At 42.3% G+C, this 19,338-nt stretch overlaps 1 protein-coding gene across 10 annotated transcripts in view; it reads right to left on the reverse strand.

The window, feature by feature from the left end:
• robo1 (roundabout, axon guidance receptor, homolog 1) overlaps positions 1-19,338 on the reverse strand; it is a 299,362-nt gene that overhangs the window by 88,281 nt on the left and 191,743 nt on the right. The gene's annotated exons all lie outside the window — the stretch shown is intronic.

Consider the following 19,338-nt stretch of genomic DNA (forward strand, 5'->3'; position numbering starts at 1 on the left):
CACTATTCTAAATGACACATTATTGTAAGAGAACAATTATTAATCCACCAAGGAGGAAGCTCTTGGTAATAGTGGCAAGAAAAGCAACTCTTTCAACAGGAATACAGAATGCTCATTTATACTGTTTACTCATCAGTAAACAGCCATCTGTCTGAAAACAGAATGTGTTACCAGGAGAAGCTGCAGGAAGACTAAAGTCCATACTTTGCCATAAATCTTAACTTTGCATTGATCAGCAGTGATGATTACATAAGAGTCGACATTTTTTATGGACTAGCCAGGAAGATTCAATAAAAAGCAAGTGTGTGTGACCAATGAGAGGAGGTGCGGTCCATATACAGCGCTATGGATCATTTAGTCCAACGTCAACAATGTGGGGCAGCAGAGTAAAAGCATGTGTGACATTAAGGAGGTGGAGGTGTCTATGTGTGCACAGGTCTCTCCTAAGCCTTTGGTGGTAAATCCAAACATTTCTGTCTGACTTAAACACAACATAAATCCGTCCTTCGTGCCGTGGGCAACAAACTGCTTGAGGGACAGATGTGAAAAAAACACATTGAGAGTTACAGGGAACAATTTATTTTCTGGTGACTTTGTCTGACTAAAAGGTTTTACACTTATTCCCCTCTTTCTTTGGTTTAAAAATGTCAGATTATAGCATTTTTTTATAGCTTTGTTTTCTTTTATTCCCAAGGATATTGGAAAGGCGAATGCTTCAACAAAGAGCAGGGATTAGAGCAGCGTCGAACAAGGTGCTCGAAGCAAAAACAGAAAAAGGGAAAACAATGAACGATAAGGAAGACTGCGCCGGGAAGATAATTAATGAATAGGCTCGTCAAATAATACAAGCTGTAACAGTGGGAGCTCCTTGTCCTACTTCTGCAGCGCATTACACACACACACACACACACACACACACACACAAAAGGCACATATAAAGAAGGGGGTGGAGGAAGAATTAAGAAGCGGTTGAATTTAATAGTGATTTACTGACAGACTTTTCCAGAAAAGTGTCTTAAAGAAATAAAAAAGTGAATCAGCGAGCATCGTTGAGAAACTGAATGAGAAGGGAGAAGAGCTGGCAGATAAAGGCATTCTTAATAATAATAGGAAGGCCACAGTGCATTTGAAGAATAAACTGGTCAAACAGTGGTTTAAACCAGAACTTTGGGTGGTGTGGGGGAGGCGGTCAGGGGGGTTCAGGGATTTTGAGCAGTGGAGGGGGTTTTTGGAGTTCACTTTTATTTGTCAGGGCCACGGGGGGAAACCGACATGCCCAAAAAAAGCTGGCCGGAGACGTGTTGTCTGAGAACTATTTTATATGGAAATTCTGGCTCTGTGTTGGCATTAAACATGCATGTCAGACCAGGAGAAAAATGCGCTGGGCATGTGATTAAACCAGTTAGCAGAGGTTCACATTTTCTTTGAGATGAGATCTGTGAATTAAAATTCAAATGTATTTCAGTGCGTGCTGTTTTGAATCATGGTAGGTAAAAGCCCTGTGTCAAAAAGTGCCGTATTTCTGTGGCAGGTAATTGAGAGCAGTGATGTGAACAGAGCGTCGGATACGACGAAGGCCTGACTCTCCCCACAGCGTCAATGTCTTTCTGAGGCCCAGGAAAGAAGCATTGTTCTATCGGGGGGGGACACAAAAAAAGGGATTAATTTAAATTTGGTTTACAATGCCATGCCTTTCAAGTTAATCCATCTGGCCTGTGCCCTGGAGTTGCCGGCTACTCCCTCCGTTCCCCATTCACTGTGCCAGCTCTCTTTGTGTGCAGGAGGGGTAAATGTCAACTCTAGCACTGCTTGGATGGAGAGAGGACTGAAGGACACTCAGACAGAGAGGGAAAATTAAGACAGAAGGGAAATGGAAGGCATTCATGGAGACTTTTTCTCTGTTTGTTATAGTTAATTCAATCAACACGTCAGTCGTAATTTCATTCCTATTTTGTGCAACACATTTTTGTGCCTTCTAAACTCACAACGCTGTATCTAATGCTTAATGACACTGTTTTCCAATGCAGAGGAATTATGCACAGCACTGCAGCAATTTGGCTCTAACAGATGGAGATCTGGCAGTCAGATTGTATTACAAAAAAAAGGAAAATAGTTGTGTCCTTCCTTCCTGTCTAGTCACTAAGTGGCGAGCATTATCTGGCACCCCTGCTGAGAGTGTTAAGATGAGCGTCATTTCATTTCAATCATGCCTGTTTCCATCTTCTCCACTGAAATACCCAGATTCTAATACTTTATTATAATGGCTCACTGGAGGATATCTCAGATCCTGTTTGTCTGTTTGTTTGTTTCTCCACTTTAACTTATTCCTTTGAAAAATAATTTTCTGACATTTGAACTCTTGTCGGAAGTTTTAAAAAGCTTAAAACGTTAAATTTATGATGTGTAATTTGTGCCAAATAAAAGGAAGAGAACTCTATGAATATTCGATGATTTCTACACTTACGGCATCACCATGTTGGTTTCTGAGGAAGGACATTGAGTTATCTATACATATCTATCTTGAATAGTTTATTAAAAGAAATGCCAATGCAATGGCCCCCCCCCAAAAAAAAACACACACCCACACACACACACTTACTGCAGGAGAATAAAGTGAGAGGCTGCAAAGGGAGAAGCATCTACAAGGGAAGATTAATGAGCTTCAGGGCAAAAATGAAAGATGATTAAAAAAACCCTTTTCTGCTATGATAATAGTCCTGCATATCCTTCACTCTCTGCCTTATCCTGCGCATGCTACCGGAGGGACTTTCACACTTCTGACCCGCGTTTCTACAACACAACTCCCAACGCACCCCTGAAGGACACACACACCTCGGCAGATCAACAGAGGACAGAAGTGAACAGTTGCAGCAGACATCTGCACAGTGAATGTGATGCGAGGAAACAACCGAGCGATACAGATGGGCTTTGTGAAGTCTCTTGGCTGTGACTTAGCTTACAAGCCTTTCAATTAACAGGCATGGCAAACTACTGCAACAAATACCACTAAACACAGAAAAATGGCTTATTTGGAGCTCAACTTAATTAATGCAATTCATCCTGTTCCGGAGAGAGAAACGTAAGATACTGATAATATATACAAAGAACAACAAAGAGGAAACAGGGATTTTAATTAGAGATGTTATATCAAACAACAGTGCTGTCCAAGCTTAAGTCCTCCTGTAGACACTTCAATACTTCTCTAGATTAATCAGGAAGCTCGCTGCGTAGTGTAACTCGGCAAAGATTAGATAACATGGCACGTTTTTCTCCAGACCACAGCCTAGTAACTCTTTAGTTTGTCCTTATAACAAAGAAAAGCCAATTCAAAACAGAAACAAAGTATGACAGTTCTATGAAGCACAGTGATATCTACAAACGTTATTAATGTCAAAGGATTTCTGCACGACTCTCACATCCATCTTTACTTGAAAGGCAACCATTCCATCTTAAAATATATTCTAAAGCTCACTCATCATAATTTGAAGGAGATGTGCTGTGAGAAAATGTAAACCTAATTAAATTAAGATAAATGTAATGGTATAAGACAAAATGTGATGCCTAAGAGGGGACTGAGATTCCTCCAATTACAGATGTTCTTTTTAGGTCAACTCACAGTAGTATGACCAGGATTTAACTAATTTTCAATTTCACACTGGCTTAGTTCTAATATAAGCCAGCAGATTTAGCTGTCAGTTAGAGTTTGACTGCATGCAGCATGTAAAACTAGAATAAATGGACTCAGTGTTGTGGCCTTGACAGATGTGTTTAATCTACAAAGATTCTGCATCCTGCCTGCACTTCCTGGTACACAAGCATGCTGTCAACATTGTTTACAACAGGACTTTTTCACAGGGCTAAAAACGTCCGCTTTCTTGCCAGTATGAGAATCGTATTGCAAAAGGTATGACCTGCTCTTTGATGCAACAATGCCTCTATTCTTTAGAATGAAATATGTGAAACTATATACTTTAGTTAGAAGTACAAAACATTGTGAGGCAGAGGATGAGAGAAATGCAGCTTGCAAAGCCCCCACATGAGGTAAAGAGGTGTATTGAGGTAGACAGCTCATACCACCCCCTCTCATATACCATTAGTCCTGGCTGTGTGTTGCACATTCCAGCCCCCCCTGAGTGTGTCAGGGAAGTGGGGCCCCTCCACAGTGGACCCATCAGAGTGCTAATCCACTGCTGGGCCATGCAAAACAGGGGACAACCAAACATAAATAAATAAGAATGAGTTGAATCTCTGTCTAACTTTTCCCATTTCAATCAAGTGCTGCGATGGAAACCAGACGCCACGGTCACATTCAGGGGTCAGCCGGGGCACAATTAGAAAGCCCCTCGCTGAAAAAGAAGAGCGATTATTTTTAAGCCCTTAAAGTGTCTGTCTCCCTGCTGGCTGAGAAGTGGGGATGTATAGGACTCAGGAGAAAAAAAAACCAAAAAAAAAAAACCTTCAATACTCCCCAAAACCCCGTTTCTTTTTCTCTTTTAAACCGGCAGACAAAATGTTGAAAGTCTATAAACAGAGAAAGGCCTTATTAAAGGTACAAGGATGGAGGTCAATGGCAATGGAAAGGGGGATTGAGAACCCATTACACTTTAACTGACAGAACCCAGCTGCCAAAAAGAACCAACCTGGAAACCCCACATTGCTCCGAAGACCACATGGCCAGTAGTATCTGCAAACTAAAACAAGCTCTACTTATTCTTATCATTCATTCTTTGCCAGTATGCAAAGTGTAATGATCGGCACCACACTGAGGGAAAAACAGTCGAACAAGTAGAATACATAGTAGCAGCGGTGGTTTACATACCAAGGGAGCATTATCATGTAAATGGTAGTTACTTACAGTAAAAAAAAATGCTTTTAAAAGTGATTGCAGCTGGGCTGCACAGGGCGAGATGCACCCTTAACATAAGTGCTCTTCAGGGACACCATCCCTGCTTTTTGTCTTCAACATCAAAGAGATGCAGCTGAAGAGCTTTCATTATTCACCTTAAAACGTTGCATACTTTTTCTATGGAACATCAACATCTGCTACACTAACGTGCATACGTATGACAGAAGAGCTGGTTTTTGAGGAGGACTGATACAATACCTTGCTGCGTCATGTTTCCTATTATTTCTAATCATCTCGTCCTTCGGAGCATGCCTTGGGCTTCCCCATATAACTGAAGAGTCTTGTAAAATGGGCAGTATTTCATTAAAACCCTGCCTGATAGCACAGTTCACTTAATTGCCTCAATGACATCCAGCAAGTTTTATGACCCACAGCTGTACGCTATTACCCCACTACTTCTATCTACTGTCACTCATCACCCAAAGTCTAATTCAACCCTCAGCACAACAAAATTTCATAATCCCAATAGCAACCCCTGTAATTTTCACAAATATGGTGCTGACACTTCTTTGGATCAGGAACTAAAGAACAATATTGTTAGGAAAAGGACAGCTGGGGACAATCGTTGTAGTTCAGCAAAGCGTCGTGCCTCGTGGGCTAAAATGTGCTCCAAGAATTATGAGTCATTTGTATTCTTTTTCTCAGTGAACCACTGTTTACCCTCTATGATTCCCTAACCCAAGGGTCTAATTGTGGCCTGTGTGACATTGTTCATATTAGACCGAATGACTCCACACTAGAGACATTTAACTCTGTAAAGTCATTATAGGCTGGTCCCGTCAGCAGGACAGAATGATGCTGAGGCTCCCTGATGAATACAGGCATGTCCAGGATATAAATCGGTCTCATCTGGTGTCCGTCCATACGTCCAAGGTACACACACACACACACACACACACAAGCGCACACATAAACTTGCTGAAAGATGTTCCCGTGGGTCTCATCTGTCTCACTTGGTTCCACAAACTCACTTGTGATCATTTGCAGAGAAAAAAGTGAGCATCTGTTTAACTTAGTTCAGCAGGAGTGCACCCAAAGAGTCTTTTAACTTGACATCAAAGCTGACTGATGAATAAGGTCCTTTTAGAACTAAACATATGAGCAATGGGACATTGAGGAGGCATTATTACTATATGGAAAAACCTCATAATACAGCGCTATACTGGGCACCTTTTAACAGGGTTTTTAATTTTGGCTTTGATGCAATATTAAGTAAATATTAAGACTTTTCATACTTTTGTGGATCCAAAAAACTGAATTCAATCAGTTTTTAAGGGGCTATTCTAACTCAGAAAAACTCACTTAAGTGATAAATGGTCTCTTTCTGCAAGATCCGAGCTCTCAGAGAAGCAAGTTAGCTGCTAAGTACAATCTTAGTTGAAAAAGAACGACGATCCAATTAAATATAATTTAAAAGATGATTTAATAATGCTTGACTTGTCCAGGAAATTTATCAAATCCCTCGACATTCCCTGTCTCCACAAAGTTACTCCTAAAAGCCTATGACCAATGGGAAACTTTCTCAAAGTATTTCCCAATTACTTCCCTGAATTCCTCCAGTAGAGCCAAACAGTCGAGGTAGCACAGGTGTATATTAAATGTCTGGTCAACCTTTTTCCATTCAGCAAACCCTTTGTCTACAAGCCGGATTGATGCTCCCTCTCCATCTGTGGCTGAGAGGATTAACCGGCGGGCTGAGGGAGAGTCTTATCTCACCTTGCAGAGATAAATCAGACAGGGATACAGCGCTGCCCGCACACCATTCTGCACAGAGGAAGACAGAGGCATTTGAACAGAAAAGCCACACACAGCCTCCCTTCCAGACTGTTTGTTTAAAACCTGCTTGAAGGGTTTATGCTCTGCTCGGCCTGCCCTTAGGAATGAGCGGCCAGTGGCGATGTGTTCCAGGGTTGTTTGGACGGGCGAAATGGTCACCTTGATCTTCTCATCCATGACAGTTTCCAGATGATGTGTGAGAGAGAAAAGCTGTCTGCAGAGAACTTGGCCTTGTTCTTTTGTTATGCCTCTGTCCAGCCTTTTTGATTTTTCAATTCTTTGGGGAACATCCTGACACCCACTCGAACACGCTTGTTTTAGTATGAAGACTCGCTATTTCTCAGTTGGAAAACAACGCTGTGACAGTGCATACGGATAAGAAAATTCTTCATTCACATGCTCGGCCAACTAACTGACATCCATATTGAGATGTGTGTGCCGGTATGTCTATAATACAAAAAGGGATGCAGCCATTTCTCCTGCGTTCAAAACTTCCTGCCTTAGTAAATATTTTCGGTCTCCTAACAACTTCATGGCCAGGATGAATAACAGTTGATGTTTGGAATGAGTATATTTATAGTTATGAGAAGGCAACTATAATAATGTCAATGTTTCAGAGGGACAAAGCTGGGTCTGTGTTGCATTGCCTCAAGGGGAAATAGCTGGAATCTTGAAAGAAACTCTTTTCTGATACAATCCAAGTTGAGAGTGCCACAGCAGAAACGTTTTTTTTGGGGGGAAAGTAAATTTTAAAAGAATCCTAAGTGTGTGGGATCTGTTCACTGCTAAGAATTGCTGCACTTCTTTCTTGCACAGCCATTGCTGAGACATATCATTGCTGCAATCTGTCAGAAAATGACTTTCCAGTAGATAGAAGCCTCAAGTACCTGAGGACACACGGACAATTGAATCTCATCACTCACTGATGTGTGAAAAACTTTACCATTCAAGCACAAGTGATATTGTACAACAGAGATATTCTCCCCTTATACACAATGTTCATTAGGAGGCGTGTGTGTGTGTGTGTGTGTGTGTGTGTGTGTGTGTACCACCCCAAGCAATTAGAAATTATTGATCTGAAGAATTGTCTCAGCAAATGTTAATTACTAAGAGCTTTAGTCTTAATGATTACTTGATGAGATGCACAGTACAGATAAGCAAGCAGGAGTGGTGCGCATAAATGATGAAATATATGTGCAAGATTGTCTGTAGCAAAGCTTAATTACGGACATGAAGGGACATCAGATGTCCTTTAACAGCTGATTAGATCAGGAACAGACTCCCATCACATTGATTCATATGGGAGGCTACAGCTTATAATCAAGACAGGTGGGGAGTAATGTATTTATATATTTATAGAAAGGTAGTAGAGTGGATACAGATGGTGCCAGTGTGTCGAGTTCTTTCATCTTAAAACACTGCTCAGTTTTTGCATATGAAAAAGTGCCCGCTGCTAAGAGGCCATCCAAGTAAAGGTGACCTTCGAGGCGTGGGACATCAATGGATCAGGTGTGGGACAACGGTTCTATTGAAAGTGGGACACTCATAGTAACTTGAAAGAAAGAGAGAGAGAGCACTTGTAACAGTTGACATGAGTCAATAAGGGTCTATGATAGGGATTTCCATTATGTTGACCAGTAGCAGAGCTCAAGGGGGGGAACCTTTATCCTGAGCATCCACCAGAGCCTGATGGCCATGCTGAGTGGAAGAGCAAGAATTACATTTAAGAGCAACTCACATAGTGAAGTGACTCTGCAGTGCCAAGAGGATAAAAGCCAGCAGGCTGGCCACAGCAGCAACTGAGTGCTTCACCGCTGAGGACAGTTTGTGTTTGCCAACAGCAAATAACCGCCTCTGGCCCATTAAGTACAATCTCTTTTTTTCTTTCTGCAAACAAAAGCTGATTGCCACTGAGACGACACAAGCTCCTCTCAGTGGTTACCGCTACACCGCTCGATCAAACAAGGAGCTGCATGTAGAACGAGCCCAAAGCCAACACAGTTAAGAACTCTGACCTATGGGAGTGCATGAAGACTACATTCTGCCAGGCCAACATAAAGGAATCCTCACCGCTCTCTGCTTTGGCTCATTTGTTATCCTGACATCTGCCTTTTAATGAAGATGTGTCCATTGGTCATTTAACCAGGTTGATGAGAACTGCAAGCCTTTGTAAATTTGGATTGAAGTAGGGAGAATACATTTATGATGTCAAAGGTGAATCAAAAGCTGTTTTCTCACATGCACAACACATCTAAAATAATGACAAACAATGTACATATGACTGTATCATTGTGATTAAGTAAAGTCTAAAGGCACGTAAAAGGGCTGGGGAGTTGGTAAAAGCCAACAACAAGCACACATCAGACTGAGAAACATAAAAAAAACACACTACTTAAGTCTGAACTGTTTGGCTTTCACACAGCACACTGAAGCCCAAACCTAAAAGCAGAAAAAAAAAAATCTTGTTGAACAGACTGGGATAAAGTGGCGCGATGCCAGTTTCTGTCTGTAAGGAAAAAAAAGGAACAAGGAAAAAGGTATGAGAGTAGAGACTGGCTTTAGGGAGATATCTCAGCTGGCAAGGGCTCAGACAACCAACCAAATGCAGGCACATGTAGCTATAAACACACACGCACTCACAAACAAATGTCACACAAACACGCATATCACACTCTCAGGGACACGCACACATACATTCTATGGCAGTGTGCTTATAGCCAGAGAGTTGCCAGCTGTCGGAGATCTTTGAGGGAACAGAACACCACCTGTCCCCTTATCTTCCCCTCACTAGCCAAGAGAGACACTCCGTCCAACTGGAGCCACCTCCATCTCCCTCATCCAATGCTTAATGGCAGCTTGTCTGCTATTTTCTCTTCCACAATTTTACCCTGTCTTTGTTCTCATCGCTCCTTCTGCGCGTTTGATCTCAAAGCACAAGATTCTGAGCAATTATTTCAAAGCACATCAAGGCTTTTCAGACCAGAGAGAAATCTAAATGATGTACCTGTAGTCCTGGTAGTGATGAGACATTAAGAGGTTTAGATTTGGGTGAAGGGAGGATAGTTTTTCCAGATGTTTCTTTTGTTGTTGCCAGACAGGAATTTAACTATCAGGTCAGTGACCACGTGTGTCCGATGGGGTGCAAGGTTGACATTTCTCTGTTGCTGTGTTTACATTTTCTTACTCCTTCACCTCTCTCCTCCCCATGCCATTGTTTTGGTTCTGGTGAGTGGAGTGTTTGGGCGCAGACAGATTGATAGAAGCCAGGCTGAAGCACGGGCAATCGCTAACCACAGCTCAACCTGGATGTGCTGCTTTCAGTGTAAACACAAGCCGATGCGATACCCTCACAATAAACATGGTGGGCAGCAGATTTTTGGTTCTGAATGATGGCAAAAGCCATCGTAGCTTGGTTTGATATGGAATAACACAGCTCTGCTCCAGCCCACGTGCTAATATAGAGCACAGTGTTAATGGCAGCTTTCATTGAAGTTGTTAAAATAGGGGAACATGCTCTCAATCTGTGCTGGTAGCTCGAGTGCCACCGGCCAAATAAAAGCAGCATGTGCAGTTCACAGGTAACTAGGCGTAGTGAGAATGTGTATATGATGGCTGTGCTAATGGCCCAGAGTTCCTCTGAGAAACACACACACACTCACATATATATATGTACATGTACACACCAGCCATCCTGCTGGAGCACTTTAGCCAGGAAAATACTTTTAGAGGAATTGACTGATGGCCCTAACAGCTGTCTGGGAGTTAAAGTCTGAATCGTGGAGGCCAGGCTGATGTTTTTTAGTCAACCTGTGCAGTGCTTTAGCAGACGGAGGTCACCACTGGGAAGCATAGCTGAAATTAAACCAACAGCTTAGCATAAATTAAGCCAGGGCCCCTGGGCATCGAGAAGGCATCCCACAGGATTGAGGCGGGTGCCGGGCACGGAGCACCATGCCGGCAGGGACCAGACCGCAGCTGAGGGAAGGTTTCACGAAATCAGCGGGGTCCCCACTGTCTCACTCCAACTCCTCGGAGGGCGAAAGTGAATTTACATGGCAGTGGTGAACCCTGGGTAATGTGATTAAATCCTGGCAACACACTGCTCGATGATTAACTTATTCTCTACCCTCCTTGTGCCCTTCCATGCTGCTTCTTGCATCTCTGACAGGCAATCAATAAGCCATTATAGCTCCAAACAGTGAGGGCATATTAACTTACGGCTCCACCTGCAGAGTCGGCACTCTCCGCTAATCCCATTGGTGGAGGAGAACGACAGTGGACTCAAAGGCCATGGGCCCAAGATCATCTGCTACCACGCCGTGATTATCGGCAGGATGTTATCGGAGAAAGCTAAACAGGTTCAGAGGTCCAAACGTCGCACTAGAAGTCACGTTCTGGTGCCTTAGCGAAGTTGCGTGGGCCTGTAAATTGGATGAAATAATTGGTAAATGTGTGTTGAAAACTAGCATAGCTGCCTTATCAGGAAAGAAAATAATTCTGAGAAACTAAAAAAAAAAAAAAAGCTTCATCCTTCTCCTCACTGAGGTTCTTTCTATCCCAGCCATCACTTCAGAGCCAAATGACTAACTGGAGCAGAGGCACCAATGTCAGATTAGAATCTGATACCAGCGCCAGAGACAGCGAAAGAGTCAGAGGAGGGGGGTTCTGGAAGGAAGAATAGAAATGTCACCCTCGAGCCCAACAGCAGCAGCACTACGGTCATACAATATGGGGCCTCACTGAGTCAGATGTCAGCTATTTCAAACTTCACCCACAGCAACTGACTACTGTTTGAATTTTCAATAGATCCTCTCCACTTTCCTCATTTTACACATGACGTCCCCCTGTCTGTCTTTCATCCACCTCTTTGCAGTATATTGTTACCCGGAGATCCTTTTGTGTCCTTGCCACACCCTGTTCGGAAAGGTCAAACGGGCACAAAGAAGAGGTGAGAGAGTATCTGCTCCATTCAGTCCCCTGTGACGCTGCCCTTCTCCTTATGTCCCTAATTAGACTATTGTATATGTTTACACACACTCCAGTGAGGATGATTATGTTCACAGCACATGTAGTGAAGCCTGAGGTATGTCAACAACACTCTCAAAAGTAATAGGATGCAACAGATGTTTAAAGAAGTCAAACTAGATCTTTGGGATACGGCATGCATGCTTTCAGTTTTGGTTAAAAGGTTAGTTGGTTGCTTCTCTCTTTAAGTCCTTTATCATTAGTGCAGCATTACTGCACTAACAGAGTAAATCCTTCCATTTGTAACATGAGGCCTCGTATCTGTGTCTCTGGAGTAAACAGCTAGCATTACAAAAAGGTCACGATAACACAGCGTGATAATGAGCAACAACTCACTCATACCGATCCTATTTTAGGCGACACGACAAGGAGAAACTAATTTTCTCCCAATTGTTGCGTTAATGATCAGATTAGCTGCCACGGCAACCAAGGACAATTAGATGACAATTGCATGCCATCATGTATCTCCTGTTTGCATGTGTCAGTGAATAATGGCAGGGTTGTGACTTTTTTCTGCAGTCAGCGACAACAAGACTGCACAGCATTTGTAGTCGCATAGCACGCAGCAGATCATTATCAGTGTTTGGGTCCACTGCTTAGCTCACCAGCTCTTCTTACATGTCTTGCTCCAGGCTCAGCAGCGTGCTACTCTGATAATATTTCAGATGACCCGCTCCCCCTTCACTCTTTTCCCATTTCTTCTCTTTTCCACAGGTATTGGATCTGAACAACGTCTCCATTGCCTGATGTTTTTCCTCTATCAGTTCTTATTGGAGACACAGTGGGGAGAAGATTGCTGAAGAAATAGAAAAACAGGGGAGAGGAAAAGAAGAGATAGCTTGTAGGAATGGGGAGATTTATCAGATAAAAGGATGACACTGCTAAGATTTGCCTCTCAACACTTCACTAACACCCCCCATAAATATATGTAAAAAAAGTTAAAAACAGGATAAATGCCAAGGAATAAAAAAAGCGCATTTTTCATTTACTCACAAATGCCGCAGTATCTCCTCCTGTCAATTCAAATATTCAGGACAACATGTGCCATTATGGAAATAAACATTCGGCATCATTAATAATAGTAAGAAGTAAGATTCTTTCAAAGACGGATTTACAAGTATGTGACAGATCTTTCACTGGTCTTACTTTGTTGCCTTGCAAGACAACACAGCCAGATGCATGCTCTCTGCTACAAGCTGAAAAAAAGATCAATATGTAACCAATTGGATGTCTGACTGCTTGGAGTAAACAGTGGAGACAGGAGGGGAAAACATGGCATCACAAGGTTCGTGCACGCTCACCTTAAGTGGACTGTGTGCCCCCTTGAGCACATTTTTCAAACTTTGCCAAAATGCAGGCAGAAAAAATCCCTAAAGTTCCACTCTCCCAACCTCATAATCCTCCCTAACTCCATCGTCTCGGATCGAGGAGCATGATAGAAGGTTTCAAGTGAGGGCTTAACCCGGGTTTAATAAGCAGAGCATGTCCACAGAGCAGAACACCCCGTCATATGACCAAACACGCACGCACCGACCTCCAAGACACATAAACACACATACACACACACACACACACACACACACACACAGAGCCTCTCGGGCCACAGGAGAGGCTCAAACCTAGAGAAGATTACACCACACGACAAGAGTAATGCGCAGGTCTCTGCAGAAGAAGCAGAGATTAGAGTCAGCAGCATACATTCATCAGGTTGTCACAAGCGCTGACACACCAAGAGCTTTAATCACATGTGGAGCAGAGCCAGAGGAACAGGTCAAACAAATATGGAAACCTGTTGATAAAAGACACACAAAACACACACACTTACTGCACTCTTTAACATGCACCCACAGTAGAGATGCTTTTGAAGAGGGCAGGATGTAAAAGTACTCTGCTATCAGTGGTCTTCTTGAGTGATAGTACAGGACCACTGGACTCAAGAGCCCGTATACAGAATCTTATCTGCCCTAGACTAGCACTTCATAATGTTAATATCACGCTCCACCATCCTGCCGGGACCCCGCACCCACCCACCCTACCAGTGATCCTGTTCTGTTCTATAGCCAGGGGCAAGGATTACATAGAGATGAATAAGCAGTCACTGTGGCGACCAGAAAAAGAAAAAAAAAAAAGGTCTGACGCACAAGAGTTTGGGGAAGCATCCAGATACACTCAGACAGAAAGCTGTGCAGTAGGTCAGCTTTTTGAAAGACATCAGAGATATCTGGATAATATCATCGCACATACGAGGAGGAACTGAGAGACGAATCCCAGAAACACTGGAAAGTGCTTAAAGTGGACCACATAAATCAGCACCCCCAGCCTTTTTAAAGGACCATTCCTGTATTTTGAAATAAGGGCCTTTCATTTACTGTTTACTAAAATCTACAGGAGCTATTCCAAAACTGTTGATAATCATGTGTCAATCATACCCCAAAAGTAGCCAGTAAATATACTTTAAACACGCAAACCATTCCCTACAAAAAAGACACAGTGACAGGAGATCTGAAAGGCAAAAACAAAGTTGAGGTCAGTGTGAAACATCTGTGTTGAGCATATCTAATGCATTTCATTCCTTGTTTTTATAGAGATCAAACCAACATATCTATCATACTAAAGCCTTCCGGGGAATTATTTAAAGTGGCCAATACAAAGGCCCACATTCACCAAAGCTCTGTTTTTATTGTCTTATGGTGCAATTTCCTCCTAAATTCAACCCGTGACAATCTGATTATGCCGATGATCAGATACAGAGTGGGAATCACAAAGAATCACATGCGATTTATTTTTTTGATATGCTAATTTGGATTTTCTGAGTCTATAAATCTCAAATAGAGCGCTGCATTGTCTCATCCTCTTTTTCCTGTGAGAAGGAAAGAGACAGACGGAGGGATGAAGGGGTTCTGTTGTACTTTTGGATGCCGTGCCTCCCCTGTCTTCCCCTGCTCAGTGGGCTGTCAGAGACGGGCGGAGCATAAAGTGATTGATGGGAATTTGGGCAAGCTACTTTTCACCTACCCCTTTAGCTCATGTAGAGACTGTCATACAAAACTCTGCAAGACATTGTTCACTAAACCAGTGTAGACATAATGACAGATTGATGGAGTTTAATACAAACACACACAGACACAGGAAGTCCTGCCTTACCCAATCTGGTTCTATCAAACGACTTCATTCTTATATAATCCAATCCATTCATACTACCGTCTCTCACCCTGCAGGATGTGAGATTCTCTTTAGGCTCGGAGCCAGTGTTCGCTGTGAAACAACACAAAGCAGCTAACTCTCTCAGAAAACCTGCCCGGCTCGTCTGCGTTGACTCTCATCTTCTTCTACATCAGTCGTTCTTTTTTACCCTGGTGAGCCTATTCAGTGCTTGGCCTCACATCTAGCCAGCAGTATTAGTTTTGGTGGGGGTGGGGTATATGTGTGGGCGAAAATATGCGTGTTTGTGGAAAACATGCTCCAAAAATTTCCCGAATCAGTGTGACATTTGATGCATTTTTACATGAGTGAAAGAGACACAAGCATCTTCTTGCTCTTCACTCCGGGCTGCTGTCACGGCAGCAAGTGACGTCTGAGTTTTGGATCATTAATGTCAGCACATATCAGTCTGAATGTTTCTTGCAAATATTTAGTCAACACGGTCAAACTTTTAAGATATGTATTCAGGTCACTAACGATAAAACATACCAATAGAGGCACCGCACGTTTAGTTTTTTAAAGCCGGTATACTTTCCTAACCTATGGATCTCCATCATCTCGTTTGTTGGTTTGTTTCCATCACCTGCACTTAATATGGCATTTAGGTATCGACCAAACACAGAAAATACATGCTTCTGGTTTAATTACATAGAGTGCATTGATTTATGCAAACAACCTGAAGGGCTAAATATCGCAGACCACACGCATCATGAATGATAAAAAAAATGCTGTCTGTATACATGGATTAATAACAGGCTAATTGGAATGCATGTGTTGATTATTTCTACCCTGCAGAGGTTTTCACAGAGCCTGAGCAGGCAGTAATGTGCTGTGTTCGGGGATAATTACACAGTGGCGAGTTGTTTCCCATGTGCAGTAACTTCAAGAATAACAGCGCTGAAGCGGAATAGCCTTGAACAACAGCACACATGCAGCAGCTATGCAGGGCGAGATAACAAGTTAAGACATTATTTGCTAAATGAAAAAAACATGAATATGTTTTATTGTTTTCAGCCAAAAATTAGGATGCAAAACTTTTTATAGAAACAAAGTTTACTTGGAAAGCAGAGCTCAGCTTTGACACACACCGAATCACACAATACACACACACATACACAACTGGCCTTAGAGACTGGAGAATGACTCTGTCTGCATTCCAACGTAAAACAGATCGGAGTGGAGGCCAAGGAGAGTTTGTGGTGTGGAGCCCACGCCTCGGCAGCCTGTTGACTCATGAAGCAGACCCTGGCTGTGCCGTTTGCACCAATTTGCTGTGAACCTCCCTGAGACAAATAACTGCCACAAAGCCGTAACACACTCTGCCTCCAGTCGCCTGGCAGTTCGCCAACACACTCTGCTGCTGCTGGGGTGGGCTGTCCTGATTTCTTCTCCGTCTGCTGTTTGTCCTGTATTCTTTCTGACTTCTTTGCTACCTCGCTCACTCCATCATCCATAGTTTCTTTTATTGTTACGTAATTGAATTTGTATTGGTGTGCCTTAGTCTCTAAATCATTTTCAACTACTTTTTGTCAATTTCTTTCCCACTCCCCTTTAAAGCACGTTGAACTACAATTGAACTTGTCTGAAAAGTGCTATATCAATAAAGTTAGATTTGTGTCTGTCTTTACAGAATCTTTATTTTGGGACTCTTTCAGATTTCTGAGCAGGAAAGGAGGACCAAAGGCCACACGCTACTGCCAAATGATAAAAAAAAAAAACACACAGACAGAAACATCCAATGTCATGATGAGTTAATGAAAGCAAACGCCACGACACATGAATAATTACTGTGCCACCAGGTAGAAGAAGAAGCCGTTTCACTCAGAGGGCTTGTTCCATTTCAGTGGGTAGCAGTGGAGCAATGAGGAGTTAAGCAGTTATGAAAGAAATATGAGATGGAGCAAACTTGATGTGTCAAAAGGAGGAGTCGTGCTGACGCAAAAAAACCCCATAAAGACTCTGAATCTTTGAGCGCAAACAGATGTACAAGGGATTTCCTGAAAGAGAGACAAGCGAGCCATCCTATCAATGGGAGGTTGAGACGAGTGCATGCCGGCCAACTGTCTCCACGCTTTGCAGATGACCCTCCTGCATGGCCCCAAAGTCTGTCAGGTTGAACCCCGTTTCCTTCAACACATCAGAAGCCTCCACCTTCCCCCACCAATCAAGAGAGTCCGCCAAGCCAGCTGGCTGCACGCGTTGAAAAGGATTTCAACAGGAACATCGAGATCAATGCGTTTCTGAGATAAACTTGGCAGAATAGAGTTATGTGTAATGGACCAAATTCAAGTAAACATCCCTTTGCTTCTGTTGTTAGTAGCTGTCAAAAGTAAACTATTCCTTTGGAGTAGTGTGTATGTGTATGTGTGTGTGTGTGTGTGTGTGTGTGTGTGTGTTAACATAAGACTTACAGCCAGCTTGATGCGGTCAGCAATGTGCAAGCAGCCAGGCCGCGAGACAGCCAGCCCTGAGGTTATCGCCTGCTGAAGTGGAGCAGTGTGCCGTCCATTACCTCACTTTACTATCTCTGCATCCAAGGGAAAGGACACAAGCTATTCATAGAGACACTCAGGGCCACAAAGAAAAAACAGTGACAGAGCACCGTACAGTGATCTGTGATATAATGGTGAACAGGCTTTCTTTGATTTTCATCTCTATCGCTTTAATGAAAACAAAACTGGCATTTAATACTTTAAAGGTAATGAAGAGTTTGGAATACTTTTTTTGTTTGTTTTTGTAACACTGTAGGTCAAATTTCATTGTAGCCTTAACCTGAGTTCTTTATCAGCCTCATGGACAAAGGAAGCTCTTTATTTGACGTCCACATCTCTAACACAAAAAAAGCAATAACCTAATAGGAAAAGAATCCCGTCTTAAGCTTGTTTGAAAACACAAGTCAAACAGGATTCACGGTTAATGCATTAGTGCAGGCTTTGGGTTAAGCGGCTGTGATAGAGAGATTGTGGGCTGTACTGTACATGTGGTTAATGATAAACCAAACAAACTGGGTTAGCTCTCCTAGTCTGACAAAACAGGACTTGTTGAAACTTGGATTACATTAACAATTGCTTGTGAGTAAGAGCCAGGCTCTTAGAATAACATCGAAAAAAAGTTGTGTTTTTAGCTTTTAGAGTAAAAAGGTTAGAAGGGGGAGAGCGAAGCAAAGTAAACACAATTAAAGCCAAGACTTCCTTCTTTGGAGTTTCATTGGAAATAAAAAGACTGCTAGTTTCGTCAACTTACATCGAGACTTAGTAAAGAATCCCCTCATCAAGTGTTAAACTTTTAAAAGTTAACCTATGAGCACCTTTTATGACAACATGGAACCAAAAAGCTCTCAAATTTTCTTTTATGCTATCGTGAGTAAGATACATGGTTTGTAGGGTCTTCACCCAGGAGTTTAAATAAATCTTTGGCGAGAAATTTCAGTCTGCCTCTGACAGTTTTCTTTTTCTACGGCATTTTTTCTCCATCAGGGTTCCTTCCAGGTTGCTCCGACAACATAATTATATGGAGTTAAGCATGAGCTGCAGAGAGGGGAGCGAGAGACACCAACAGAGCGAGGAGGAGAGAGACTGCTGGAGCACAGTGGCTTGTCATTATGGCTCTGTTTGAACCTTGTACAGAATAAACAGCCTAAATTGAGACTGAGCCAACGGTTCTCTGCACACTGCTCCTCAAGAGTCCCGCCGAGTGTCTTATTTTTCTACTTGAGAAACCCACCTCAGAAATAAACACTCTATATCATCGACGACTATGGAAAACATTTTTAGCATTCTGACCTTTGGAAACTTCCAATGTGTGCCAGGCATTTGAGTTTCTTTGTATTTTTTCTTGTAATATTATTTCATGTAATTTGAGTTTGGGTTATTATGTATTATTTGGACAGCATTTTTTATTTCTATGCTGACAGGCTTGGCTAACTTCAGATGAAACAAGATTTATGAGGTCAGAATCAGTGTTTAGTTGATTGTATCAGATTTGACGTTCAATATGAAGATGATCCTTTTCTACTGTTGGTCTCCCATGAATCAGCCTACAAATACATATAAGATAAGAGAATCCTTTATTCATCTCGCAAATGAAGAAATTTAGCGATAATCAGGATTCATGGGCCAGAATGAAAAAAGTTACATTATTTTAGTTTGTGTTTTTTTTCTCTCACTTTATTCAAAATGCCTGTTTGTTTTGATGATGACGAGATTGAAAAAAGACTGCTTATCTAATGGCAGCACATATTGCAGACTTCCTTATTTTGAGACTGCAATTGTAAATGTTACATCCTGCCAATAAGTTTCTCCTGGGTTACTCTGAGTAGTTTTTTGACTCTTCTTTAGATATAATTCAATCTTTATCTTTAACTAAGTGAAGTCCTACACAAGACATTAACTGGGCCTAATGAATAAAGTCAATACAGGAAGCAACGTTCC

Source organism: Symphodus melops (genome assembly GCF_947650265.1).
Source record: "Symphodus melops genome assembly, chromosome: 10".
In the NCBI taxonomy this organism is placed as follows: Eukaryota; Metazoa; Chordata; class Actinopteri; order Labriformes; family Labridae; genus Symphodus; species Symphodus melops.